The following is a 27,783-nucleotide window of genomic DNA, read 5'->3' on the forward strand; positions in this document are numbered from 1 at the left end:
CGGAGCGGAGCCGCGCGTGTACGAGGTGTACGGAGCGGAGCCGCGCGTGTACGAGGTGTACGGAGCGGAGCCGCGCGTGTACGAGGTGTACGGAGCGGAGCCGCGCGTGTACGAGGTGTACGGAGCGGAGCCGCGTGTGTACGAGGTGTACGGAGCGGAGCCGCGTGTGTACGAGGTGTACGGAGCGGAGCCGCGCGTGTACGAAGTGTACGGAGCGGAGCCGTGTGTGTACGAGGTGTACGGAGCGGAGCCGCGTGTGTTAGAGGTGTACGGAGTGGAGCCGCGTTTGTACGAGGTGTACGGAGCGGAGCCGCGTGTACGAGGTGTACGGAGCGGAGCCGCGCGTGTATGAGGTGTACGGAGCAGAGCTGCGCGCGTACGAGGTGTACGGAGCGGAGACGCGCGTGTACGAGGTGTACGGAGCAGAGCCGTGCGCGTACGAGGTGTACGGAGCAGAGCCGCGCGTGTACAGAGCAGAGCCGCGCGCGTACGAGGTGTACGGAGCGGAGCAGCGCGTGTACGAGGCGTAGGGAGCTGAGCCGCGCGTGTACGAGGCGTAGGGAGCTGAGCCGTGTGTGTACGAGGCGTAGGGAGCTGAGCCGCGTGTGTACGAGGTGCACGGAGCGGAGCCGCGTGTGTACGAGGTGTACGGAGCGGAGCCGCGCGTGTACGAAGTGTACGGAGCGGAGCCGCGTGTGTACGAAGCAGAGCCGCATGTGTACGAGGTGTACGGAGCAGAGCCGCGCGTGTACAAGGTGTACGGAGCGGAGCCGCGCGTGTACAAAGCAGAGCCGCGCGTGTACGAGGGGTACGGAGCAGAGCCGCGTGTGTACGAGGTGTACGGAGCGGAGCCGCGCGTGTACGAGGTGTACGGAGCGGAGCCGCGCGTGTACGAGGTGTACGGAGCGGAGCCGCGTGTGTTAGAGGTGTACGGAGCGGAGCCGCGTTTGTACGAGGTGTATGGAGCAGAGCCGCGTGTATGAGGTGTACGGAGCGGAGCCGCGCGTGTATGAGGTGTACGGAGCAGAGCTGCGCGCGTACGAGGTGTACGGAGCGGAGACGCGTGTGTACGAGGTGTACGGAGCAGAGCCGCGCGCGTACGAGGTGTACAGAGCAGAGCCGCGCGTGTACAGAGCAGAGCCGCGCGCGTACGAGGTGTACGGAGCGGAGCAGCGCGTGTACGAGGCGTAGGGAGCTGAGCCGCGTGTGTACGAGGCGTAGGGAGCTGAGCCGCGCGTGTACGAGGTGTACGGAGCAGAGCCGCGCATGTACGAGGTGAACGGAGCGGAGCAGCGCGTGTACGAGGCGTAGGGAGCTGAGCCGCGCGTGTACGAGGCGTACGGAGCGGAGCCGCGCGTGTGCGAGGTGTACGGAGCGGAGCCATGTGTGTAAGAGGTGTATGAAGCAGAGGGGTTTGCAGCTATCACTGATATACATGGTATAATATAATCTGTATCTGGTGGTGATGATTCTCCATAGATTATGTTGAACATCTTTACTGTTTTATGGTCCAGATCCTCACTCTGCAGAGAATGATAATTGGAGCAGAATTATGAATACAGCTCTGTGCACATGTTTTTATTACAGCAATCAATTCATAACTGAGGATATAGAGAACAGCAAGCTATAAGTGCAGCCATAATATGGAAGATTTTACTTTTTGGACTAGTATGGACTACTTTTCAGGAACCGCATTATTAAGAGAGACAGATTGTTCCAACAATTTGCAGGAACCTCTGACAATTTTCTTCTTACAGAAGAGACACTAATAAAATGAAGCTTTTGACAGACTTGATGCTTTGGATGCTTTTTTTTGTAAGAGAAGGCTTCGGTCTTGCCACCCTACATCACTGGCAAGATATATGTAGAATACAAGAGATTGTTGTCACATGCAGTATATAACCAGTAGTAGAAACTACAAATTCTTGCAGCTCCTTTAATGTTACCGTAGGCCTCTTGACAGACTCCTGGATCAATTTCCTTCTTGTCTTTTCATTAATATATGAGGGATGTCTAGTTCATCGTGATATCACTGTTGTGTCAAGTTTAAGCCACTTCCTGATTACGCCTTGACAGTATTCTATGCTATATCTAACAGCTTTGAATTTTTTTTAATACCCTTCTCCAGACTGATAACTTTCAACAATGAGACCCCTTTGCTGTGTTATAAGCTGTTTAAAAACCATGGCTTTTGCTATAAAATCTAAGAAAATATCAGGAAAATCCTCTTAGAGCAGCTATACTTTATATCCAATTTATCGGAATCACTTTGATGGCAGCTGTGTACTGACTACGATGTAACATGAGTGTAAATGTGATTGGCTAATTCTGAACACAACCACATACCCAATGATAAGAGGGTGTTCACATTTATGCCACCACATTATTTTAGTGTTATGTTTATTTTACTCTTGAAAATTTTTTGTTTTTTTCTCAATGGATTTGCACAGATTATGGGTGACATCATATGTAGAAAATGTACTAGTCCATAAGAAGAACTTCACTGGCTGCATAGAGCTCAGACCTCAACTCCATCGGACACCTCTAGGATGAACTAGAACAGAGATTGTGAAGCCAGGCCTCTAGTCCAACATCAGTGTGTGACCTCATGAATGCTCTTCGGCATGAATGGCCAAAAGTCTCATAGCCACACTACAATATTTCATACAAAGCTTTTCCAAATGAGAGAAGAAAAACTGTTATAGCTGTAAATGGTCGACTAACTACATAATAATGCCTATGGATTTAAAATGGTATGTCATACAAGCTTTTCTAGGTCTACCTTCCTATTAATTAGCTGAGACAAGCTGGGTATTAGACAATTGCCAAGGTAACTGTATTGTATAACAGTGTATCTCCATGTCCAATGTCAGATCTGGACAGAACAGAGAGGCAGCAGGCAACCTATTTAAGATGCAGTTCTACTGTATAAATAAGCATGAATTATTCTATGTTGCACACATTTTGATCATCTATTCATTCACAATTAGAGCTTCCTTTTATGAAAATTAGACACCTGACCCAAAAATGTAGCATAAAATCAAATGATCAAGTTTTACATGCATCAATCCTAGGCCCCCTCCTCTTCTCTCTATACACTGCCCCTATTGCACAAACAATCAGCTGATTTGGGTTCCAGTATCATCTCTATGCTGACGACACCCAATTATACACTTCTCCTGACATCACCCCTACCCTAATACAAAATGTCAAGGATTGTCTGTCTGCTGTCTCTAACATCATGTCCTCCCTCTTTCTTAAACTGTATCTCTCCAAAACTGAACTTCTTGTGTTTCTTCCCTCTACTATCCTAACTCTACCTAACATTTATATTACCTTGGAGGGTTCAACCATAACTCCCGCTGCCTTGGGGTCACATTCGACACTAAACTTTCCTTTACTCCGTATATCCGATCACTCACCCGCTCTTGTCACCGGCATCTTAAAAACATCTCCAGAATCCGATCTTTTCTCACCTTTGAAACTGCTAAAACTCATACTGTCGCTCTTATTCACTCTCGTCTGAACTACTGCAACTTTCTTCTGACCGGTCTCACCCTTACCAAACTTTCTCGTCTCCAATCCGTCCTGAGTTCGGCAGCCAGGGTCGTATTTCTGTCCAGCCGCTTCACCGATGCATCCATCATGTGCCAGTCATTACACTGGTTACCCATTTGCTACAGGGTCCAATATAAACTCATCACACTCACGCACAAAGCTCTCCACAGTTCTGCACTGCCTTATATCTCCTCTTTCATCTCTATCGCCCTACACGTGCCCTCCGTTCTACAAATGACCTAAGACTAACATCCCCCATAATCCGAAGGTTGCACCTCTGTCTCCAAGACTTCTCTTATGCTGCGCCAGTTCTCTGGAATGCACTACCCCAGACGATCCGACCTATGCCTAGCCCCCACATCTTCATGCGCTTTAAAAACCTCTCTCTTTAAACAAGCCTACCATTTCAACTCCGTAACGTAAACTAACTTTCCCCTGTTCCCTCCTTCTGAATATTATTCAGATTCTGTTCTCTACTATTCATCTGTCTCCACACCCTCCATGCACTCGACACTTGATTATTGCACTTAAACATACTGGCTGATGACCGGATCATGCAGCCTTATATGAAAATCCCTATTTATTATGATTGCTAGACCCTAACAAGCACTTTTCACCTATTGTGTCCCCCCTATTTCCTTGTAAATTGTAAGCTTGCGAGCAGGTGCCTCACTCCTAATGTAACTGTTTAAACTGTCTTACCTTGTATTGAATTTATTGTCTGTACATGTCCCCGCTTAATTGTAAAGTGCTGCGGAATATGTTGGCACTATATAAATAAAAATTATTATTATCAGTTTGTATGAATCCAAAATAAAATAAGAAAAATAAGCAATATGCGCAACTTGCAATTATGTATGATAATCGGTACTGGAGTGACCAAATCCAGTATTTCAAAAACGGTCAGCCTTTTGGAGTTTTTTCATGCAATAAAGTTTAGAGCATGAACTTCTGTGAATCGTTAAAAAAGAGGTCCAACGAAATGGGATCCTGTGGATGTAAAGAATTCATCCATGGAACAGGTAAGAGGAGAATATTGATTGTTTTGAAGAATAGGCAGTAAACTCCGACTAATGTATCCAAGCACACCATATATTGTTCCTTAGCACAAATGGCCTCTAACAGCAGACAGCCAGTTCCAATTCCATTAGTAAATAAGGAAAAAAAATTGAAAAACTCAAGTAGGCAATGATCCAATTTTTTGCAGAATATACAAGAAGATATCCTTTTCACATCAGAGCTATGTCATGGTGAACTAATGTAGTTCATAAAGACAAGAGAGATCCAACGCAGTACTAGATGGTTTTCTCCAAAAAAAGTGATTAATCAATGTATAGGTGCATTGTTCAGATTCTATATTTGATAACAAATGCTTATTGGTAATCGCACATAGACTTATATTCGAATTTGCCAAATTTCTGCACAAACTTGAACTAAAATTACATCAGATTTTCATAACAGTCCTAAAAGCAGGTAAGAGAACCAAATAAAACAAACTTAAGTAAAAAATATTAGACTTTGTCATTTTCTAAACAAGAAAATGATCCATTACACATCTGAGTAGCAAAATATAAACGTTTGGGATTAGCGGATAATTTGCAGGTGAAAGTAGAGTCTGGTGTGTTCAATCAATGGGATGACAATCAAAGTCTGATCTTCACAACGCATGTTTTTTGAAGTGTATCATGGCATAAACAAAGGAGATTCCTGAGGACTTCAGAAGAAAAGTTGTAGATGCTCTTTTGACAAGTAAAAATTACAGAACCATCTCTAAAGAGTTTGTATTCCAGCAATCTACATTCAGCCAGACTGTGTAACAATTGGGAGAATACCATTATTACTCTTCCCAGGAATGCTAAAAGAACAAAGATCCCTCCAAGAGAAAAGTATATAATAGTCTCAGAGGTCACAAAGGAACCCAAGGTAACCTTTAAGCAACAAAAGGCCTCTCTCACATTAAGGGCCTGTGCGGGCTTGGAACAACAGTGTGCAGTCACTCTAGGTAACTGCAGACTGACGAATCGTCGCAGAGTATGGTTTCCCGCATGTCTGGGGCAATCAGTTCACAAAACCGTGTATATGTGATTTGCATACTTGAGATCATTTTCTGATTAGAATACTGCGGTTCTCTCAATAGATATGAACTGAGAGAAGCTGGTCATAATATGACTGCAACAAATATACTATACACTGTGTGAACAATTATTAGGCAAGTGAGTATTTTGACCAAAGCATAATTTTTATGCAGATTTCCCAACTACAAGCTGTATGAACTTGAATGCTTATTGGTTTGAAACAGATGAGGTGATGTTTATCTGTGTAATGAGGGAGAGTATGGCCTAAGGATATCAATACCCTTCACCAAGGTGTGCAGAATTATTAGACCGTTTCTTTGTCTTTAGGCAAAATGGGTTAAAAAAGAGAGATAAAAGATTTAACTGATTCTGAAAAGTCAAAAATTATTACGAGTCTTACAGAGGGATGCAGCGCTCATTAAATTGCTAAGATATTGGGGTGCAATCACAGAACCATCAAACGTTCTGTTGCAAATAGTCAACAGAGTCGCAAAAAACGTGCTGAGAAAAAATAGGAGCACAATATCTGCCAAAGGTGCAAGAAGGATCAAACGTAAAGTGACCGTTGGTTCTCTTATCTGCAGTCATATTTCAGAACTGCAACCTCCATGGAGGGCCCAGCAGTACAGAGTGTTCAGTGCTCAGAGACACGGCCAAGGTGAGGAGGCTGAAACCGACCACCACTGAACAAGACACAGAAGTACATGTTGTTCACTGCTCAGAGGCATGACCGAGGTAAGGAAGGCTGAAATTCAACTAACACTGAACAAGACACATACATTGAAACACCAAGACTGGGCCAAGAAATATCTGAAGACAGGTTTTTCAAAGGTGTTATGGGCTGATGAGATAAGAGTGACTCTTGAAGACCAGATGGATGGGCTTGTGGCTGTATCAGTAAGAGGCACAGTCCTCCACTTCCACTCACGACATCAGCAAGGTGTAGGTGAGGTACTGCTATGGGCTGTGATTATGAAAGACGAGTTAGTTGGACCTTTTTGGGTTGAAGATGGGCTCAAAATCAACTCCCAAACCTACTGCCAGTTTTTAGAAGACACTTTCTTCAAGCAGGTGAACAGAAAAAAAAAGTCTGACTCTTTCAAGAAAACCATGATTTTTATGCAGGACAATGCTTCCTTACATGGATTGAAGTTCTCCACTGCTTGGCTAGCCAGTAAATTCCTTAAATGTGAAACAATGACAAGATCCCTTCCTCACCCGATTTAGACACTATGGAGAACTTGTGGGCCCTTGTTAAACAGGAGATTTACAGTTAAGGAAAACAAATCTACCACTCTGAAGTGTCTGGGAGGCTGTGATTGGTGCTGCCCAGAAAGTTGATCGTCAACAGATTAAGAAACTGACAGACACTATGTATGGAAGGCTTATCATAATAATTTTTATTTCTATAGTGCCAACATATTCTACAGCACTTTACAATTCAGAGAGTACTTGTACAAACAAGATAAGACAGTACAGAAAAGCACATAGCTCACCCCATACCATGAGTAGTGAGGGCCCAGCTTGCAAGCTTTCTTACGTCTTACTGAAAAGAAGGGTTGATATATTGGTCGCTGATGTTTATAGGAATTATTTATGGAAATGTCAGAAATATATTTTTGTACATTTTGAGTTGTTTGGTTATTATTTTCACTTTAATAAATTAAATTTACATTTTTCATTTAGTTTTACCTTCTTAAATATTCAGGTTTATTAATATTTTGGATTGACCGACAACAATGTAGTTGTTTAATAATAAAATTCATCATCAAAAAATACAAAATGCCTAATAATTGTGCACACAGTGTATGCAGAACTTATGGAAAATTGTGATTGTTTACAAACTTTCAAGCACGACTTTAAATATAGTGCTTTACATTGTTTTACATTTCTCTTGTATGATGTAATTTTACTTGTATTTTTTTCCTTGGATAATTTGCAACCTCCTGTGTACATGAAAATTACCGTATTTTTCGGACTATAAGACGCACCAGACCATAATAAGACGTACCCCAAATTTTGGGGTGGAAAATAGGAAAAAAAAAATTCTTACATTCTGAATAGGTATCTTACCTGGGGGGTGGAACGGGAGGGGGGTCACAGGAGGCAGGGGCCCTCAGGAAGCCTGCGGAAGTGGAGGAATGCTGCGGACCCGGGTTGCTCCAGCAGCGGGGAGTTGCGGTGGTGGTGGAGCAGGTTCGTAAGAAGCAGGGCCCTCCGTTCCCTCCCTCAGGAACCCGGCGGCGGCAGCAGAAGTGAGATGCTGTGGGGCTGGTGTCTGGCTGTCAGTGATGAGGCAGAGCAGTGTGCGCTGCGTTTCCAGTGGCCGCATCTTCCAGAAGCCGTGGGCCTCAGGGAAATGACTGCCGAGCTCCCAGTCTGCGTATGCGCCGGCTCGAGCGGCCATTTTGCTGTAGATCACGACATCAGGAAGATGACCGCAGCCACCGGAAAAGAAGCGTACGCCCTGCCTCACCGCCGACAACCAGACACAGGCCCCGCAGCATCTCACCTCTTCTGCTGCCGCCACCGGGTTCCTGAGGGAGGGAACAGAGGGCCCTGCTTCCTACGATCCCACTCCACCACCACCGCAACTCCCTGGTACGTTCGGACCATAAGACACCCTTCCCATTTTCCTCCAAAATTTGGGGGAAAAACAGTGCGTCTTATGGTCCGAAAAATACGGTACTTCTCTTGTGTGCATTCTTTGATGTGCAACAGGATTTGATTTTTCTATAAAACATTTCCCACTTTCTGAATCTTAAATCGGTCTCTACCCTGCGTGAATTCTCACATATGTAACAAATTTGGATTTCTCACTATGACATGTCCCACACCCTGAACATGAATTTACTTGCCAATGGAATTTTCTGATGCGTAACAAGTCTTGATTTAATACTATAACATTTCCCACATTATGAACATGAAAATGACTTATCCTGTATGTGACTTCTCAGATGTCTAACAAGAGCAGATTTCCGTGTAAAACATTTACTACATTCTGAACATGAAAATCGCTTCTCACCTGTGTGAATTATCTGATGTCCAACAAGATTTGATTTATTTGTAAAACATTTCCCACATTGTAGACATGAAAATGGTTTCTCCCCTGTGTGAATTCTCTTATGTCCAGCAAGAGTTGATTTATCTGTAAAACATTTCCCACATTGTAGACATGAAAATAATTTTACCCCTGTGTGAATTCTCTGATGTCCAACAAGAGTTGATTTTTCTATAAAACATTTTCCACATTCTGAACACGAAAACGGCTTCTCCCCTGTGTGAATTCTCTGATGTATAACAAGCTTTGCCTTCCGGTTAAAACTTTTCCCACATTCTGAACATGAAAATAACTTCTCCCCTGTGTGATTTCTCTGGTGTGCAACGAGATTTGATTTATCTTTAAAACATTTCCCACATTCTGAACATGAAAATGGCTTCTCACCTCTGTGAATTCTATGATGTGTAACTAGATATGACTTGTTTGTAAAACATTTTCCACATTGGGAACATGAAAATGGCTTCTCGCCTGTGTGAATTCTCAAATGTGTTATAAGATTTGATTTGTTTGAAAAACATTTCCTACATTCTGAACATGAAAATGGCTTCTCCCCTGTGTGAATTCTCTGATGTGTAACTAAAACAGATTTATAGTTAAAACATTGCCCACATTCTGGACATGAAAATAATTTCTCCCCTTTGTGAACTTTCTCATGTCTAACAAGAGTTGACTTATCTGTAAAACTTTTCCCACATTCTGAACATGAAAATAAATTTTCCCCTGTGTGAATTCTGTCATGTCTAACAAGATTTGACTTCTCTGTAAAACATTTCCCACATTTTGAACATGAAAATGGCTTCTTTCTTGTGTGATCTCTTTGGCGTTCATGATAAATTCTGTTATTTTCATTTTTCTTAACAATTTGTGATGACTCAGGAGATGGAACAAGTTCAAAAGTATCAGATGACAGACCATTACTCTGTAGGGCTGGAAGCATATTTGGGACAACAGCATGCTCTTCATATGTATCTGGTGTAATATTACGATCATCTGCTTTAAAATCTGACAATATCAAATTTTTCTCTGAGCTTCTGGTACAGTCATCTGCCAAAAATGAAATCAGTTTTATTATTTTTCAATACCATTCCTTGAAATTATATCAATTCTTATTTAGTATTATAAATTTTATAGCATTTCTAATGTCTATACAATTTGTAATAACATTAAATTTTCAACTCAGTAGGACAGTGGCATGAACAGTATACATTATATCACTAGTAGAAATGGATCTTCACTATTTCCCTACCTGTTTCTTGCCTCATCTCTTGCTTTGATATCCACCTGCCTGACTTCTGTGTATGACCTGAATTAATTTTTGACCTGTCATCCTTAAAAATTGTAAATTGACAGACAATGAATAGTCAATGGGGTTATCAGGGGACTCCCTGCATTGACGCCCAAATTCCTGCTAAAGGGAATCCCTTGGGAACACTTTTAGCCAGATTCATGCTCTCCACAGTCTTCCTCACCATGCTGGTAAGCATAATAACAGACTAACTGACCAGTACGATGGGCAGTCTGCAATCTGCGGTGGATAAAGTTCTCTCAGCTGGAGCATGAAATGGCCAAATAAAATCAAACTCATGAATTATATTTTAAATGTTGTGACTTTAGCATCAACCAGTGCCTGCAGCTGAACCAATATAAATTTAGGAGATCAATTTTCTAGAGATTACAAAAAAATGTGTGCTTCTCCTTTGTGAACTTTATTTCAAGAGCCATCCTATGCTCAGAACAACAACATGTTAGACTTACTATTATCAGCATACTTTCTGCCTCATGATTCCAGAGCTATTACACTGTTCTACATATTTTGTCAGGTTCAGTTATGACCATGAGCCGGGGGGCGTTGCCTAGCCAGCGATGTGAGAAGACGCGGTCTGGAACTCTCCCGCCGACTGTAGCTGTGTGCGCTGAGCCAGGGCACCACAAAGCCTTTCAAGTACCGTGGGATCCTGGGGGAAGGTCTCCTGTCGTCCCGGGGAGCGTTCCTGGAAAGCAAGACTGCCGCAATGACCCGCACCAGGCAGCGGGATCCCGGCCCTGGAAGAGGAGGTAGGGGCCAAGATGGCGCCGTAGCTCAGGAGGAGGCGGCCAGAGAGAACACAGCGTGCTCCAGGAGGATGTCGGCTGCTGCACGCCTGGAGAAGTTTGCGAGGGTGGAAGCAAGTGATAATAAAGATGGACTCTCAGAGTGGGAGGCTGGGGCAGAAAATGACATGGAGGATCAGGAGAGTACAATAGGTACAGTGGACTGTGAAGCTGATGGCTCTGGAGATGATGGGCAGGACAAAAATGTGGAGTCTGCTGTTGATCCTGATGCGGGGGAACCGACTTTGAAAGATGTGTTCACTGTGGTGTCGTATTGCAAACAAGCACTTACTAAGCTGTCAAAGCAGGTTACTGGTGTGCAAGCAGAAAGTACTAATATTAAAGCTGCCATGCAGAAAGCCGATGTCCGCACAGGAGAGGTAGAGGAAAGAGTGAGCACGGCTGAGGACACCATAATATCTGTACAAGCTGCTCAAAAAAAGCAGGACAAGCTGTTAACTGATGTTATTGCTAAAAACGACGATTTGGAAAACAGGTCGAGACGTAATAATGTCAGGATAGTGGGGGTCCTGGAAAAAGCAGAAGGATCAAACCCTACAGAATTTATTGAGAATTGGCTGTTGGAAAAAATTGGAGCTGATAAACTATCCAAAGTCTTTGTTGTAGAGCGAGCTCACAGAGTCCCACTGAGACCCAAGCCTCCAGGAGCAGCTCCCCGAGCCATGTTGGCTAGGATCTTAAATTACAGAGACAGAGACACTATCCTGCGTATGACAAGAAAGACTAAGGAGTTAACAATAGATGGTCAAGATATCTCGTTTTACTCAGACTATTCACCCATGGTGCAAAAATTACGTATGAGTTATAGAGATGTAAAGAAAAAATTGAGAGACATGGGACTTGCATATTCTATGATGTATCCGGCCAGGCTGAGACTGGTTGCACTGGGTAGAGTACACTTTCTGCAATCTCCAGAAGAAGCTCTGGACTGGATTGAAAAGAAATCTAGAAGAGTGCGGGAGCACAAGGACAGTTGAAGAGATGCAGAATATATGTTTTGTGCATGTGTCTATACTTATCATTTGCTATCCTTTTTCAACTGCATTTAAACTGCTTGTTGCAGGGTACAAGTTTGATTTTGGACGGAGGCGGTGTGCTGGCGATTCATACAGTTTATATACTTGTTATCTAATATGTTTTTCATAAGGCGGGAGAGACCTTGGGGAAGACATTTGGATTTTTGTCTATATGTAGTTTAGGCGGGAGGGATCATCTGGCGGAATAGGCCGGTTTCATTCTCCCACTCTCGGATAGAGAGAGAGAACGGAATGACAAATTTGGAGGCGGATTGGGGGTCACAGGGATGGTTACAAGAGTTAGAAGAAGTTAGAAGAGTTTTGGTTTGGGGTATGGGGGGGTGGAGATGGGGGGGGGCGGACGGCATGGTGGGCACTGTATGATGTGGTTATATACACAGATATTGATTCTGATAAACAATGGCGGGTATGGTTAAGGTCTTAAGCTGGAACATAAGTGGTTTGGCGGACCGTAAGAGACGGGCCACTATTCTCCAAAATATTATGGCTCAAGGGCCCTCCATTGTCTGTCTTATGGAAACACACCTGACAAGGGACAAAATAGTTTTTTAGCGAGGAAGTGGGTTCAAAGAGCATACCATTCTACCTACTCTTCATATGCAAGGGAGGTTTCTATCCTGGTGCATGCTGGGATTCCGTTGGAGGAGGCTGAGATTAAAATAGATAAAGACGGGCAATACATTTTTCTAGTTTGCAGACTTTATGGCAAATTATATTGCGTGGTGGCAGTATATTTTCCACCCCCATATACTGGGATGAAACTGCAGGAGATTATAGAGCTCACGAGGCATTGGACAGGGATTCCTGTGTTGCTGATTGGCGATGTTAACAACATAATGAATAAAATTTAGGACAAAACTAATAGGCAACCGGGAAGAAATGACGGAGAGGAGGAGACACCCTTTGCTAAGTATGTATCAGAGGTGGGCCTGATAGATTTGTGGAGAGTGAGACATGTGGGAGTGAGGACATACTCGTGCTACTCTTCGACACACGGCTCTATGTCTAGAATAGACCTAGCCCTGGGAAATGGGATGATTGACCAAAACATTATGCTTATTGAATATCTACCTAGGATACTCTCTGATCATTGTCCCTTGTTGGTAGAGCTGAGGTCAGGTATATGTGGGGGCGGTGGAAGGAAAGAATGGAAGGTTCACCCAGTATGGCTGGAAACGGTGGATATTCAGAAAATAGCAGGAGAAGTGCAGGAATTCTTCCAGAATAACGTGGGAAGTACAGCCATAGGAACTGTGTGGGACACAACGAAGGCATATGTTAGGGGTTTACTGATCCGAGATATCTCCAGATGTAAAAATCAGAACAGAATGGAGGAAAGAGAGGCATTGGCTGCGCTGAAGAGAGCAGAGGAGGAATTGGTGCTTAACACCACCGTGGAGGCGCAACAGATCATGAAGGAAGCTCAGAAAGGGGTGGATAAAATATTTCTGGGAAAAAAAGAGGGAATTTAAAAAAATTGCCTTTTATGAAGAAGGTGAAAAAGTTTGTCACCTGTTGTCTATTATAGCGGCAGCGCAGAGAGAACCGGGATATATATATGGTCTCCTGGATCCAACTGGCACCTTAGTCACTGAAACGCGAGATATCTTGAGGGTGTTTAGGGACTTCCATAGTGAGCTATATAATTCTAAGTAATACGGGAGATGATATAGACCAATTCTTGAGGGGAACCCAGATATCTAAACTTAGTGAGGAGGCTAGGGATAGCTTGGAAGGCCCCCTGATGGCGGAGGAGATGGAGGAAGCTCAGGCTTCAATGGCAAATAATAAAGCCCCAGGAGCGGATGGCCTACCGACAGAATTTATAAACATCTTAGAGATGTACTATTGAAGGATGTGTTTCTGGAGGCCCTGGAGGTGGGAGAATTACCGGAGTCAATGTGGGAGGCTAAAGTAGTGGTTTTGCCCAAGGCGGATAAAGACCGGACACAGCCAGATTCGTATAGACCCATATCTCTACTACCGGCTGATATTAAAATCTTAGCTAAAGTATTGTCTAACCGACTAAGCCGTGTAGTTTCTAGTGTTATACACTCAGATCAGTCAGGTTTTATGCCGGATAGATCAACGGCCATTAACTTGAGGCGACTATTGTTTAACATGCAATTGGCCGCTGACAATGCTGGGCATAGAGTTGTGGTCTCACTGGACACACGGAAAGCCTTTGATAGTGTGGAGTGGAGCTATCTCTGGCGAGTTCTCCAATTGATGGGATTTCGTCCGGTTTTCATGGCCTGGGTAAAGTTATTGTATACGCGCCCGGTAGCCAGAGTAAGAGTAAATGGGGAACGGTCAGATAAATTTGATATGACAAGAGGAACCATACAGGGCTGCCCCCTTTCCCCGCTGTTATTTGCCCTGGCCATAGAGCCACTGGCTTCTGTAATGAGACAGTCGGACGTGGTAAAGGGATTTTGGTATGGAATGGTTGAGGAGAAGATAGCGTTGTACGCAGATGATATTTTATTATTCTTACAGGACCCTCAGGCGTCATTACATGGTGCAATAGCTATCATCAATAGATTTGGCCTGTTATCTGGGCTACAAATTAATTGGGATAAATCTCATATTATGGAAATAGATACCCTAGATGGCTTAGATGTTGAACAGGTGGAAAGTACACAACTTAAATTAGCATGAGAGTTTAAGTATCTTGGAATTATAATAACACTACCAGTAAAGGAGTACCTTCAGTTGAATGTATACCCGATGATTGGGAAATTAAAAGATAAAGCATCTACATGGAGCAAAATGCGCCTCTCGGTGGTGGGAGGCACCAATCTTCTTAAAATGGTGCTGATGCCCAAATTGCTATATGTTTTACATAACTCCCCTGTGTGGATTCCTTGGTCGGTGTTCCAGCGTATTAATTCAATATTTAGGGATCTGGTTTGGGGTGGAGGACAACCTAGGATTAAGCTGGAGACTCTCCAGAGGCCGAAAGAAGAGGGAGGTCTCGCCCTACCAAACCCGTGGATATATTTTTTGGCAGCACAGTCCCAGCATATTAGAGGGTGGGCACTGAGGGCGGTGAAGGGGACTATCCAGGCGGTTTTGGAAGTTCATCTTAAAAAGAGTCCATTGGTAGTGGGCCTAGAGTCGGGACTTTTTGGGAAGATAGGCAGGTCATACCCGACCTGGGGCTTAGTCCATAAATTGTGGACGAGGGTGAAGAAGATTAGAGGCATAGTGGGAATGTCTATGTATACTCCTATTTGAGATAACGAAAACTTAGGTGAATTTTATAAAATAGGAGAGCTGAGAGGCTGGGTGGCAAGGGGTATACAATACATTTACCAACTGATGGATAACCAAAACATCAAAACCTTGGAGATACTGAAAGAGGAATTTCATTTATTAGACAGACACAGCTATCAGTATACGTTAAGCATGCGTTTATTAAGCAAAGGAAAATCAGGAACCTGTCAGTTCAAAAGGATATTGTTATTGACTATATTTGTATGGGGGGGGGGGTGTACAGCAGGCATCATATCTGGAGTGTATGCTGATTTGCTCCACATCTTTCTATTGAACTATCCTGTTTTGGCGAGGGAGAGGTGGGAAGCAGATGTTGGTACTATTGAAGATGACAGATGGGAGTCCATTTTGGAATATATCCCTAGGTTGTCTCTAAATGAACCTGCCAGAATGTCCCAACTACTTCTTGTACAAAGAGCATATAGATCACCTGATTTTTTGTTCAGGATAGGGGTACGGGAGAATTCGGACTGCCCGAGATATGGGTCAGAAACTGCCGGTATACTACATGTTATGTGGAGTTGCCCAAAGCTTGCAAACTATTGGTCTGAAGTAGCTGGCCTAATTGAAGGATGGTATCATTGTATAATTCCTAGAGATCCAGTGGTTTGCTTGCTGGGATATGCGGAGGAACTTGTGGGGAATGATGTCGCAAAACTGGCAATTGCCAGATTCTTATATGCAGCTAGAAAGGTAATAGCTAGGTATTGGGTGCGACCAGAGCCTCCCTCTAGACAGGAGTATATAAGGCAGGTGGATTATGTGGTACGGATGGAGGAAAAAATTTATTTAAAAAGGAAAAACGCCAAAATCAGTGACAACCTATGGGCACCATGGAAGGTGTGTTAATGTTAATGCTTTTGGAGGAAAGAATCCGGTGATTACATTACATTATAAAATACATTGTAATGATTATAAGATGTTGAACCATATTTTATATAACGATAAAGGTTTATTGTCATCCGTAAAGGGGGAGGGGGGGGGGTGAGGGGTTCTTTTTGATAATAAGAAAATGGGAAATTATTGTACTGAAGTTGTATTTCATTATTCTATCTTTAAATGAATAAAAATTTATCTGATTTAAAAAAAAGTTATGACCATGAGATATTTCTTAATGATTTTGACCTCCTGAATTCAAATCTGCTAATACATTTTTTAAGTTGGTTCTTGTTTCTATGATATCAAAGAGTTTTCCTTTTACTGCTTCATATAATTAATGCATAAAAGTTTCAGTACTTTGAAACATTATTATTTTTTCAAATATAAAGATGCAGAATATTTTCTTATGCCAATTTTCTGATATCTATTTAGAGGAAATTTAGCAACAAATTTAAATAAATAAATGTGTAAACACTATTGCGAATTAAAAAACAGTTACAGAAATTGCACTACAAAATTTGGTCCTCATTCAGTGACAACTCTTTTTTGCTTGTTTCTTGTACTCCTGCATCGCATCATCTCTTACAATTGTCCAACAGTAATCTGCAAGCATTTATGGATTCCATTTTCCTTGATATCTTTTCTCCATAGCCACAATATTTTGGTGAAATCACTCACCGTGCTCGTCGCTCACTGCTCTGCAGTTTGGTGGAAAAAAGTCTAGATCTGAACATAAGAAATTAATATTCAAGGACTCGTTAAAGCCAAGATCCTTATATGTTTTGATGAGTTTTTACACCAACTCCAAGTTATCTGCTCGAGTTTACCAAAAAATTAGTTGCCACTAATACGAATGTTACCAATGCAACCTTTTCCTTGCCCTGCAACAAACGGAGAAAGTCCACGACTTGAAGAAGCTTACAAATCTGAGGTTCAATAAAGATTCCTTCCTTTATCTTTACTTCACTGAACCTTGGAGATTTATCAATGAGATACTTGAATGATTTTGCATTTTTATCTATTGCCTTTATAAAAGTTATTTATTAGGCCCAACTTGATAACCAATGGTGGTAACAAAATCTTATGTGGGTAAACAAGTGCTGGATGCAGGAAATTTTTACTTCCTGGCTGACGTGAATGTCGGAGAGGACAGTCTCTTTTATTGTAGTGATATTCTCTTGCCTGACTATCCCCCTCACACAGAAAGCAGTAGTACTTTGTGAATCTACCCTGGAGACCAAGTAAGAGGGCAACCACCTTTAAGTCACCACAGAGGGGCCACAAATGTTGGTCACAGTTCATGCACCTCAACAACTCTTTCATGTTATCGTAGGTTTCTTTAATGTGGACTGAATAACCAACTGGAATTCAAGTTAGAGAAGTGCCATTATGTAGCAAGAGGCTTTTAGGCTTGTTTTGGACGAATTGATAAAGAGCCTCCATTCCTCTGGATTATGACTTTGCTTCAGAGCTTCCATTAAACTGTTGATGTTGTTGCATGCCACAAGATTAAGACTGCCCTCCATGACGAAGTATTGGACAATATCTTTAATAAGGTTGCAGAACAAAGAAATCCGAACATAGCCCGCTAGCAGATTCCACTGCTGTAGCCTGGAACCTAAGAGCTCAGCCTTAGAGCTGTTTCACACGTAAGTGTTCGGTACGTGTTGTGACAGTTTCTACACATACTGGAGACACTGATGCACGTAGACCCATTCAAATCTATGGGTCTGCGCACATGTCAGTGTGTTTCCACGAACCATGTGTCCGTGTGCTCCACACGTGGACATGTCTGTTTTTAACACGCTGAACGGTCCGCAAAATGTCCCACACTGAACATCAGATGACATCCGTGTGTCATTAGTGTGACACGTACTGGCGACTGGGAATCAGCGGTAACGTTAGCGCAGTTCCCAAGCGCCAGGTGCTGAACGCTGCCCTCTTATATGTCAGTGTTATCCAAGTATGATAACATAGTGTTTCCAGCTGCTTTCTCATGAATTCAACCCCCTTTCAGAGCATTCTTCCAAGGTCTCAGTGGCTTTCTTAGAACATTTGCACATAGTTTCTGACAAAGGTGTACAGTTTGCATCAAGATTTTGATGTGTGCTATGTGGATAATTACAGGTCAGTTTAGCCATATTTTTAGCTTCTCACCCGCAGTCCAAAGGCCAAGTTGAATGAGTCAGTTTTGGCCTAGAAACAAGGGCCAACACTACTCGACATATCAAGAAGGTCAATGCAGTGTGCTGCAACTTGCACATCCCAATATATCTTCAGAGTATCAATTATTTCAGGTGTCTCATCTTAGGCCACCAATTCTAAATCATTTCCATTGGAGTCACGCCGTTATCTCAGAATCTTATAGTCCTGATTCTGGGTCAAAACTATTTTGGATGAGAGGAGATCCTGAGTAAAACTACTGTGTTTCCCCAAAAGTAAGACAGGGTCTTATACTATTTTTTACTCGGAAAGATGTTTTAGTGCTTATTTTCAGGGAACGTCTTATTTTTTTTTCCATGAACAACCCACATATTTTTTGTGAACAAAAAAAAAGTCAACATTTTTCAAATATAATCATGTCACCACATTCTGAAATATCATCATAACTCTCTAAACCCTGAAATCCATTGTGAATTTCTTGTGACTCTATTGCCTTTAGAATCATAATTGAGCACCTCTTGTCCATGTAGTCTGCTAGTAGCGCATTGGCAATGCAAATATCAGTGATTTTCTCCCATGAACTCTTCACCCAAGTCACAACCTCTCGCAGTCTAGGCTTCAAAAAGTTGCATCCCTGATTTCTCCCCATTCTATTTTCAATGTAGTCATTAATTTCCTTATGTAAATGGTCTTTGAATGGCTTGTTTATTGCAATATCAACAATCTAGAGACAGGCAGTAATTCCTGCAGGAATCATGTTTTGACTTATTTTTCTCTTCTGAAGGAAGTTCCTCATGGCTTTAGCATCGTGTGCACTCGCTGAATCCTAGGTTAGCAGGTCTCTTTGGCGTCCACCGCCGAATTCCTTATAACTGCTTATGTGCACCAGGCTTTTTCGGTTTAAAGACTATAAACATGTACAAGTAGACATACCTGAAACATGTTCTGTCTACTTTCTTGCCATTAGAGGTGGGACTTTTGTTCCATCCAGACGAATTGTGAAAATACAGGTAACACATGAACTTTCATGACCAGAGGAGGGAACGTAGACGGAGGAGGCACCCCGCTGATCAATTGTCGTTTGTGATCATTGGCCCATAAACACTGCAGTTTCATCCATAGCAATCATATTGAAAATTTGGTATTTAGAAAAGTCAATGCCATCAACAAAGATCTTGAATGCAAGTGTACGTTTAATAACTTCAGTATCTTCCAGCTTAAACAGAGTTGTAGATCTTCTTAGAGACAGTTCACGTCACTGAAGGAAGCCATACAGCCATTGATTTGATGCTTTGAAATCTTCTGGGGATATTTCTAATTGTGGTGCCATTGTAAGGACAAATTCTTGAATATCAGCCCTGTGCACAAGCAAAGCATTTGCTCCCCGGTCGGCAACCCATTCACAGATTATGTTTTCCAGCTCAGGAAATTGAATAATAGATGCCAACCTGATTCACACTTGCGCTTCTTAGCATTTCCCTTGAATACCTGTTGACTGAGGTTATCATACTCTGCTTGCCATTTTTGGACCATTCGGATATTCAACATCTTTTCTTTGCAGAAAGCAGTAAGATTGTTGCCCTGGGAGTCTTCCGCAAGTCCTTTCTTGTAGTCACTGAATAGCCCTTTCTTTTTGAACTTATATTGTCTAGGAGTCAAAATGTACAGTATATTTCTTGTTCCTGTTTTCCGGTACATACAGTACTGTACTGCAGTAAATGGTAGCTGTCTATTCACAAACATCACATAAAAACATTTAAGCTGCATTTAAAGGAGCGCCATAGACTATATTAAAGTAGAAGAATGACGGATTTAGAACAATCACTAATAGATCATTCTGTTCCTATACATATCATGTTCTCGGCAGCACATTTCTGTATAGGCCAGTCTTAATGAACAGGGCCGCTGAATTAAGATGCACCTAATTCATTAAAAGGCACACACCACTTTGTAAATGAGGAATGTTACAAGTGCCATGCGCCTCTGGCATAAATGTACATACACATGCATACACACACTGGTGTGATATACGAGGGGAGGTATGTGTCACTTAGGTTGCTCTCCTGTGTGAACTGAAACCTACTACATTTCTGCCAGCATGTTAAATGCTGGGGGTTAACTCTCTAAAGGGTGTGGTTTTATGGGAATGGCAAAGAGGGTGAGAGGCCATTCCCCTACCTCCCCTCAGGATGTGGCTGAGCAAGCTTAAATGCTCAGGAACTATTTTTTTTCTGCTGTTGTGTTTGGAGAGGCAAGGTCTCCAGACTGGACAGCCATAGCTCAGAAGGAGCTGAAGGCTGGACTATCACTTGTGTGGGCTTTATGCTATACAATAAAACCTGCAGAGAAAATCCGGGTTCCTGAGACTATTTCCGAAAGCGGCCGAGTGAGTCATCTTACCACAGTTGGTGGAGAATGCGGGCAAGATTCCAGGAATACGTGTACCTGCTACAGAGACTGGTGGATCTCTTGGGTGAAGGCTGCCAGCCAGCAGGAAATGTCCAGCAGCATGGAAGAGCTAATTAAGCACCTGGTGCAGAGCCAGCAGAGCATGCAGCAGCAGTACTTGCAGAGCCGGCAGAGTAAGCAGCAGCAGCACCGTGAGCAGTTACAGCAGCAACAAGAGACCACTAAGTTGCTGATACAACAGGTTCAGCTCCAGAAACAGCAGAAACAGGATCAGCATCGCCAACAGCAGCAGATCGAGTTACTTGCAGAGGTGATCCGTGGCAAGGTGACGACTCCGACAAGTCCAGGTGACGCATACGTCAGGAAGACGGTAAGGAGAGCGTTACAGAAGATGATCCCGGGGATGATGTTGAGGCATTCCTTACAGTTTTTGAGAGGATGGCGGAACGGGAGAAATTGCCGCTGGAACAGTGGGCGGAGGTTCTGGCGCCATATTTGACTGGGGAGCCGCAGAAGGCGTATTACGATCTGACTTTACAGGACGCAATGGAATACGCTAAATTAAAAACCAAGATATTGGCACGCTCAGGAGTGACTATGTCTGTCAGAGCGCAAAGGGTCCACCACTGGGCGTATGTTGGTGACAAACCTCAACGCTCACAGATGTTCGACTTGCTACATCTAGTCCAGAAGTGGCTGCAGCCAGAGTCTTCCTCTCTTGCCCAGATGGTTGAGCGTGTGTTGATGGACAGGTTCATCTATTCCCTACCCAGTCTGGTGGAGACCTGGGTTGCCCAGGGCCACCCTCGGAACGCGGACGACCTCGTGGGCCTGGTGGTAGAGAGGTACCAAGTGGTCGAAAAATCCTTAGGGAAACCAAACATAGTCACCTCCCTGTACTGGCTCACCACAGAAGGGGTTCAGAGCTACAACTAGGGGGTGTCCCACTTCCACTGAAGGTGCCGCAAGGACTGTTAAGGATGTGATCTGTTAGCGGTGTCACAATCCAGGACACATAGCTGCCCAGTGTCATACGTCTGCTGAGCCAATGGGCTGCAGCCTAGGCAGACGATGTTCATATTATGCTTACCCAGCCTGTAGTGCGGACTGTCATTCCGGCGAGAGGCCACAGGCATGTGCCGTATCCGTTACTGGAGTGATGATCCTGGGGCTGTTGGACTCCGGGAGTCTGGTAACCTTAATCAGTGCCATCCTTCCCCACCAGCTGATCCCTACCAAATCTGTGGGCATCCACTGCATACATGGGGACACCAAGAACTACCCGGTGGCTAGAGTGACAGTCGGAACAGACTGTGGCACTCAATCCAACGAGGTCGGAGTGGTCAAGGACCTGATACATCCTGTCGTATTGGGGGCTATTTTCCCTTGTTCTGAGACTTGTGGGGGAAGGAAACCAGGCTGAGTCACTTGGACAAAAGCAAGTACCCGAGAGAAATACCCCGGTCGACATCGGAAGTGGATGAGTTCCCACTGTGTGTCCTTCCCGGCGACGAGGACGAGACTGTGACCGAAGTTGGCCAACCTCTCTGAATTAGAGGTGCCCAGAGAGAACTTCGGGTCAGCTCAAGTTTGGGACTTGACCTTGAAGGAGGTGTGGGACAATGTTACAGTTTGTAATGGTGTTGCTCAAGAGCAAGGGGGCGGACACCAGGTACCCACACTTTGCAGTTCAGGGGGAGCACTTAGTTCCAGGGCCATACCGTTGGAGGGTATTAGACATCTATGCAACAAGTAAAAAAATGAATAGCAGCACACACCAAGTCCTTTGGCTAAAAAGTCCTTTATTTCATAGTGTTGTGGACAATCAGATGCAGCAGTCTATCTGAGGTGAAGCGGAGACATGCGGGGAGACGAGAGAACATTTTTCTATTTGTTGAATAGATGCCATACTTTAGCCTTTGCACCACCATTATTGTCTGTTACCACTGCTGGTGTTGAGCTATATAAATATCACACAGTGGTGCCTGAAGATTTTTTCCATTCTCCTGTCGGGTATTAGACATGGCCCACTCACATATTCTGGGGGGACACCTAGAGGTCGAGAAAACCCAGGAGAGAATAATGAGGAGGTTCTATTGGCCAGGATGTTACTGGAAAATCCTAAACTATTGTAGGTCCTGCCCCACGTGCCAGATAACCGTGTCCACCTACCACTTCCGTAGTCCCTTATTTCCACTACCTGTGATAGAGGTTCCCTTTGAGAGGATTGCCATGGACCTCGTGGGTACCTTAATTAAATCGGCCCAGGGCCACCAATACATCCTGGTGGTCATGGACTATGTGACCCGGTACCCCTAAGGAACTCGTCCAGTAAAAGTAAAGCCCAAGAGCTGGTCCATATTTTTGCTCGAATAGGTCTGCCAAGAGATTTTGACAGACCAAGGAACCCCCTTCAAGAGCAAAGTGATAGGGGAACTATGCAGAGTCCTTCAGATTGCCTAGATTCGGACCTCAGTTTACCATCCACAAACGGACGGCCTAGTGGAACGCTTCAACAAGACCTTAAAGGCTATGCTCAGGAAGGTCGTTGAAAAGGAAGGGCAAGACTGGGATTACCGGCTCCCATTTCTACTTTTCTCCAACAGAGAAGTTCCTCAATCCTTCACTGGTTTCTCTCCATTTGGCTGTGTGCCCACGTAGCGTTTTTCAAGCGTATATGCTGCGGAATTTCCGCAGCGTAAACGCTTGAAAAACGCATGTATATCCGCACCCCATGGTCCCCAATGGCATTCCGCAATGTCAATGCCCATGCTGCGGATTTTTCCGCAGCGTATATGCTGCGGTCAAAAATCCGCAGCATGTTCATTAATTTTGCGGAAGCGCAGCGGAATCAATGTGCGGATGGTACCCAAGTCTGGATGAGAGGAGACTCTCATCCAGACCTGGGTACCAAAGAACCTGTAAAAAAAAGAATAAAATAAAGTTTATACTTATCTTCTGATGTTTTCCCTCCGTCGCGCTGTTGTCTGAAGGACCTGCCACGTCATCGAGTCATGTGACCCACCACATGACTCAATGACGTCACCGCAGGTCCTGCACACAACAGCGTGAGCCGCTCAAGACTCCGGACGGGGCAGAGAATGCATCAGAAGGTGAGTATAAAGTTTATTTTTTTAATTTTTACCATTCTGAACAAGTTGTCAAGCACTTTTCCAAGTGATGCTTGGAGAAGTGCTTGATAACCCGCATGCGGAAATGCATGCAAAGACGCCTCACAAACGCATCTACCTGGCGGGAAAACCGCATGTAATATCCGCATGCGATTTTCCCGCCAGGGAGAAGCGTAAAAAATATGCTTCAGGTCCGCAACGTGGGCACATAGCCTTTGAGCTCATATATGGACGGCATCCAAGAGGTCTCCTAGACATCGCCAAGGAAACCTGAGAAGCCGAGGTCATGCACCACCGGAGCATCATCGAACATGTCGCCCAGTTACAGGAGAGAATGGCAAAAGTGATACCCATCGTGAAGGAACATCTCCTCCAGGCGCAAGAAGCCCAGGCGAGGGTGTATAACCGGTCAGCAAGACAGCCAGTTCCAGCCTGGGTATCGCATTCTGGTTCTCATTCTTACCTTTGAAAGTAAATTCCTGGCTAAGTGGCAAGGCCCGTATGAGGTGGTGGGGAAACTCGGTGAAGTGAACTACAGAGTCCATCAGTCTGGCCAAAAAAAGCCACACCAGGTATACCATATAAACCTGCTCAAGCCGTGGCGAGATCGGGAACCAGTGGGAACTCCGTGCTTGGGAGCCATTCCCCAAGGTCAGGTGGAAGATGTCACGATAGCGGAGACTCTTTCACAAGCCGAGAAGCAACAGTGTCGAGAACTGCTCCAGATGAATCGGGACCTCTTCTCAGAGTTGCGGGGTATACCCAGGTGGTAGATCATGAAATACTAACAGAGCCGCATGTAAGGGTGAACCTGAAGCCGTACAGGATTCCTGAAGCATACCGGGAGGTGATCTCAGTCGAGGTGAAGAGGATGTTAGACTTTGGTGTGATAGAGGAGTCAAAGAGTGGATGGTCGAGCCCCATCGTCTTTGTGCCAAAACCCAACGGAGAGTGGAGGTTTTGTAATGACTAATGCCGGCTGAATGAGGTGTCCAAGTGCGACACATACCCAATGCCCCCTGTCGACGAGCTCATCGAGATGCTGGGACCGGCGAGGTATATTACCAAACTCGACCTGGCGAAGGGCTATTGGCAGATCCCTATGTCCCAGACGGCCAAGGAGAAGACGGCTTTCTTGACACCTGATGGGTGCTTTGAATACACTCGGATGCCGTTCGGACTAGAGGAGGCCCCAGCCACCTTCCAGATGGCCATGGATCGGATCCTCGGCCCACATAAGAAGTATTCTGCAGCCAACCTTGATGACATTGTCGTCTTTAGCCCAGACTGGGCTAGTCATCTGCCAAAAGTACAGGCAATTCTGGATGCTCTAAGGAAGGTGGGATTTACTATAAATCCGAAAAAATGTGCCATTGGAAAAGAGGAGGCAAAGTACTTGGGCTACGTCATCGGGAGAGACGAAGTTAAGCCACATGTCAATAAGATCGAGGCAATTCAGAACTGATCGCAACCGCTCTCCAAGAAGCAGGTGAGAGTGTTTCTTGGAATCGTGGGATATTACCAGCGGTTTATCCCAAATTTTGACATGATTGCCGCACCATTGACAGACCTTCTGAAAGGCACCAAATCAACGATGGCGAAATGGATGGTTGAAACTGAGATGGCGTTGCAACAGCTGAACCTGGCACTCTGTAAGCAGTCGGTCCTGGTCACACCAGATTTTACTAAAGAATTTGTGCTCCAGACAGACACCTCAGAAGTTGGCCTAGGAGCTGTGCTGCCACAGGAGATAAATGGGGAAGAGCATCCCATTATGTACATGAGCCGGAAGCGCTCGTCCAGACAGAAAAATTATGCCATTGTGGAGAAAGAATGCTTAGCCATAAAATTGGCCATAGATACGCTAAGATATTACCTACTTGGCCAAAAGTTTAATTTGGTGTCAGACCATGCCCCTTTGAGACTGTAGAGGGAAAAGAAGGGTAAGAATGCCAGGGTAACTAGGAGGTTCTTAGGTCTCCAAGACTTTAATTTTCACGTGGAGCATATACCCAGGAAGTTACACGCTAATGCTGATGCCCTCTCCAGAATTCCCTGCCTGGTGTCTGAAGGTGCCCAAACCCCCAGCTTTGGGCAGATGAGGGGAATATGTGACAGATTCACTGGTGTGATATACAAGGGGAGGTATGTGTCACTCCTGTGTGAACTGAAACCTACTACATTTCTGCCAGCTTGTTAAATGCTGGGGATTAAATCTCTAAAGGCTGTAGTTTTATGGGAATGGTAAAGAGGGTGGGAGGCCATTCCTCTACCTCCCCTTAGGGTGTGGCTGAGCAAGCTTAAATGCTCAGGGACTATTTTTTTTCTGTTGTTGTGTTTGGAGAGGCAAGGTCTCCAGACTGGACAGCCATAGCTTAGGAAGGAGCTGAAGGCTGGGCTATCACCTGTGTGGAGAACCGCACACACATATGGACTGTGCTATCATTTATCTTTCGCTTTGTTGTTTTGCGAGTAAGGCCGTGTTTATCGTGCTGGAGCTGCAGGGCTTTATGCCATACAATAAAGCCTGCAGAGAAAACCCGGGTTCCTGAGCCTACTTCCGAAAGTGGCTGAGTGAGTCGTCTTACCACAATACACACACTGCATATACCAGACTGTCTCCACTTCAATTTCTCTAGACTCCTGCAGTTAAAGGACCTTTAGTGACCTCCTGGTCACATCACCGTAATGTCACCAACGGTCCTTAAACAGTCTTAATCTCAAAATAGAAATGCTGAGGGTCGTTAAGAGAGTGGGGACCCTGGGGAATAGACCACTTTGCTTCTTTAAATGCTGGCCCTGACTGTAAATAGACTCTATGACTTCTCTGCATTTAGAGGTTACTACTCACCATTGCTGTTATCTGTTGGAATCTCCTCTTTACACCACTCATCACCCCTCACATATTTCTCTGTAGCATTATTATGGGGCAGATCTTTACCCTGAAACAAATATTGTAAAAGTCACAGACAAATAGAAGTCACATCTATGATCAGATCTAAGCCTGCCATCTATAAAGCATATAGTACTGGTGGATAAAAAAAGACTGAGCACAAGAGCTTGACAGCCATCTACATATCATAGGGGAGATCTCATGACACCTTCTCTCCATCTACCTGATGATCCTGAGGAACATTGGGATTTTCTTGTTTACAGTCCTGTGGAAGAAGAGGACTGGAACATCTCTCTGGTGTTGTCCTCTTACTGGATAGAACTAGAGAAAACACATACTGGGTCTGAAATCATTCTTAACATACAGATAATTATACGCCGTGTGTATTTAGTCCTGTCTATTACCTGGTGATGTGAGAGGCTGGGGAACCTCCATCATGACATCATTGTACAGATCTTTGTGTCCTTCTAAATACTCCCACTCCTCCATAGAGAAATAGACGGTGACATCCTGACACCTTATAGGAACCTGACACATACAATGATACAGTCATCCCTCCGATCCCTCCATAGCATTACTGTATAATGTCCCAGCATTCCCAGCAGTGTCACCTCTCTAGTTAGTAGCTCAATCATCTTGTAGGTGAGTTCTAGGATCTTTTGATCATGTATCAGGTGATGAGGTGGAGGCCCCCCGATTGGGCTCAGGTCTCTTCCCCGTCCCTCAGACACAGGGGCCTGACAGCGCTCACTGGAGGTCTTCTTCACTACTGTGTAATCCTGGTTATGGAGAGACACATTAATAAATCTCACTACAGACATTTCCAGAGTCCTCACCTCTCCAGTTCTGTCCATCTGTTATTCCCATAGATAAGAATGATGTAATGTGACGTCATCAGAATCTCTCACCTCTCCAGTAAGCCGGAAGAGGATCTCTAGGGTGAGGTGCAATATCCTCTCCGCCATCTTGTCACTGTCCCTATCCATCTTTGATGGTCAATCAGGAAAATTCTCTTATATAGAAGATCTCCACTGAGAAGATCCGATATTGTAGGGACCTGAATGGGGAGAAGATGACGATGTAACATCATAAAGATCGCATGTAAGAAATCTCCGAAGCTGTTACCGGCTTCACATGATCACTACATCCAGTCATGGCCCCGTCCTGCCCCCGGTATAACACACAA

At 44.3% G+C, this 27,783-nt stretch overlaps 1 pseudogene; it reads right to left on the reverse strand.

Annotated features, from left to right (window-relative positions):
• Nucleotides 1–8,234: 8,234 nt before the first annotated feature.
• Nucleotides 8,235–27,783, reverse strand: part of LOC141271446 (uncharacterized) — a 163,830-nt pseudogene continuing 144,281 nt past the window's right edge.

This window comes from Phyllobates terribilis, unplaced genomic scaffold (genome assembly GCF_046119375.1).
Source record: "Phyllobates terribilis strain yellow unplaced genomic scaffold, ASM4611937v1 Scaffold_5__5_contigs__length_657084704, whole genome shotgun sequence".
NCBI classification, from domain to species: Eukaryota; Metazoa; Chordata; class Amphibia; order Anura; family Dendrobatidae; genus Phyllobates; species Phyllobates terribilis.